We start from the raw sequence: 3,333 nt of genomic DNA, 5'->3' as shown, positions 1-3,333 counted from the left end.
CTACTTTATGTATATGCATGTAAATTATGTTGTTATTGATGAAAAATGACATTATGTTTGAATCTATTATGGATTTCTCATTATAAAGTCATACTAAGGAGAACGAATGATATAATAGCACATGGAAGGAAATGTGTTGATTGAAATGACATGTAACCGCCATGACTCTTATTATTTATGTATCCTTGATTTTGATTAATGATAAAACTAATTTATGTAAGGCCTTTTAAATGCGCATTTATGTAATTATTAAATCATGAAAGTATTATAACTCATATGAGTCAAGTGGGAGAATGTAAGAAATTATGTAAATTAATTTCTATAAAGTGACTCACATGACTTAGAGTTTGGGCTTTGGGCCCCAATATGATTTAATAATAATAATAGAATTAAATGCCCATTGGTTAACGTGAGAATATATATGATGATATAGCTAATGAAAACCGACATCTGATGGAGATTGGGAACTAAAGGCTATAGGGTTCTGTATCTGCAAGTAATAGTTGTCTCACTGTTAACCATCACGAAAGTGTGTGACAAGAACGGAATTGCTAAGAGATAGATTGAAAGAAACGAGATAAAGTAATTGCTCAAGTAGGATCACTCATGGATCAAGGTAAGTGCCTATTCCTTCCTGATTGTATGGATATATGTGAGAATCATGATATGATAAGATCTGTATGTGAACACAATTGTATGTGTTCAGTTGTATGTTAATTCATGTTTTAATTTACAGTATGAACTTATTTATTTCAATATTATGGAATAGGTATCATGAATTATTATTTTTTTGTTAAATTTTTTATGTGAAGTAGACTCTTACGAGTCTGCGAGTCGGGTTTACAGGCCTCCTACGAGTCTGAGTAGGCTCTTGAGTCTCAACCATGGTATGTTTATAAAGGTGCTACACCAAAATCACCATACTTGGAAATGGTTCAAGTTTGACGGTTCTTTATGTTAGTTTAACATCTTTGTTATGTTAGTTCAACATCTTTGTTGGAGATCTCATATCAACTAAAAATTAAATATATTTTATAGTATATAAGTAGGTGAAAACCTCACTTTATAAACCAATTTTATAAGATTGAATTAGACTTAAAGTCCAATTCTTAATAATCTTTTCCATCTCTTATCAATTCTAAATTCTAGAATTAATCTCACCTTTAACAATTTATTTGTCTCGCCAAAATCTTGTAAGTGTTAGTAAGTTTTCACTTGATAAGTATATGTTGAGTTTTACCCCTTTCATTGTCTTGTCAAATCATAAAACTCTTGTAAAGTTATCCTAGAAGGAAACTTGGGTATTAATGTTAACGGTCTCTACCTTCCCTAATCTTTTGGTATTGGCAACTCTTCAAAGAATATTCCTCTAATTCTTTTTATATGATTTCATGAGGTTGAATTTGTATTTTGTGTGATATTGAATTTGTTTTCTTAAGGCATGTTTCCAAGAGGTGAAGATCATTTTGAGACAAAAATTGAACTCAACATGCGTGAGATAGTTTCAGTACAATTCTTATTCAAGTTTCATACAAATGAACAATGACAAAAAAATTATTTTAGTCTTTTATCAATTGATAAGTTTTCCAGCTGGTTATGGAGTAACTAATACAATTATCCTTCTCGACGTTGGAACTGGGTATAAATAGCATAGTTAAAATGAAAAAGGCACAAAAAATTATTTGTGATTGTAAATTACTTAATATAGATTGAGTGATAAAAAAAAACTTACTATACATTGATATAGAATGGAGTCTTCCAATTCATTATGAATTTTAATATCAGAGCATTATTTCCACTATAAGAAAAATTCATTTTAACTGCCAACAAAAAGCGGGGGTTATGGGTGAAGTCTACTCAAGTTTGAATGAGGGTTGAATAATATCCTCATGCAACATCTCAGAAAGGAGTGAGGTAATAACTTCTTTGTGGTTATGCGGCTAGCGATAGAGTTTCACTTTGATAGGTGAGGTATTAGGTAACAGAGGAATATGGTTGTCATGGGGTCTTTTGGGACCCACGAGGTCTTTGAAAAATGCTTTGATATTCTTGAAGAAGCGATTGGATGGGTGAGGGTAGATTGAATAACGGGGAAGTGGGGTTATCACATTCAGTGTCTATGGGTGTAGGGAAGATGGTTTGTGGTTCCACCAATAAGAGGTGTAAGGAATCAATAGAATTATTAAATAGGTAGTGACAAAATTGGTGAAAAGTGGTGGTTGATGGGGCAGGTGAAGTGGAGGCATGTAAAGTGATATGTTGGTTGTTGTGTGTAAAGGCTATACTGGGTATTGAGAAATCTGCTTGGATGGAGCCTAGTGTGCTTAGTCATTCAATGCCCAAAACAACATCTGCTCCTTCAATGGGAAGAAGGTAAAAGGGAATAATGAATGTGGATTTTTAGAGAGATATGTCCACTAATGGACAAATACCTTGGCACTTAATGAAAACGTCATTTCCCACCTTTACTGAAAGGGGTGGGCTGGGTGAGATGGCTAGGTTTAAATGGTGGGCAATGCGAGGTTGAAAAATGTTGTGAGAGTTGTCCGAGTCAATTAGGACGATAACTGGAAGGTTATGAATTAAACCTGTGAAGTTAAGGGTTTTGGGAGAAATTATACCTGTGAGGGCTTGAGGTGAAAGGTGAAAGTGGATAGTATTAATGTAATCATCAAATGAGGAAATGTCCTTTGTGGGGTCAATGTTGGGTACTGGGTCACCCAAAAGCAGTAAGAAACGAGAAGTAGTGCATTTGTGACCGGGAATGAATTTTTCATCACAGTTGTAGCATAAACCTAAGGCTCTTATTTCTTGCATTTGAGATGAGGATAGACGTTTGATAGGTATAATACATGATGGTGATGGAAGGGTAGTGGGTGTGGGTGGGTTTGTGGAAGAGGTTGTAGTGGCAGGTTGATGATAGGACTATGTGGGGAAACGGTTCTGTTTGGGTTTGGAATCTTTGAGTTTGTCTTTAATAAGCTTAGTTAGACCAATGACCTGGGCTATAGAATATGGGTTCAATATGGTTAGCTCTCTACGTATTTCAATATTCAAACCCGAAATGAAGCAATTAAGTATAGTCTCGGGAGTGAGACCCACAATACAATTGCATAATCGTTCAAACCTGACTTGGTATTTTGTGATTGAAGTGGTTTGCTGGAGTTTGAACAACTCTACTTGATGATTGATATATGTTGATGGGCCAAAACGAAGTTCAAAGGCCCTTGTGAAGGAATTCCAATCAGTGAGTAGGTTTTTATTGTGCAGCCATTTAAACTAGGATAGAGCTTCTCCCTGCATATGAAATCCCACCATGGGAAGGTGCTGGTC

This window comes from Phaseolus vulgaris, chromosome 4 (genome assembly GCF_051622355.1).
Source record: "Phaseolus vulgaris cultivar YP4 chromosome 4, ASM5162235v1, whole genome shotgun sequence".
Classification (NCBI taxonomy): domain Eukaryota; kingdom Viridiplantae; phylum Streptophyta; class Magnoliopsida; order Fabales; family Fabaceae; genus Phaseolus; species Phaseolus vulgaris.
Note: the sequence above shows the minus strand (reverse complement) of the source record.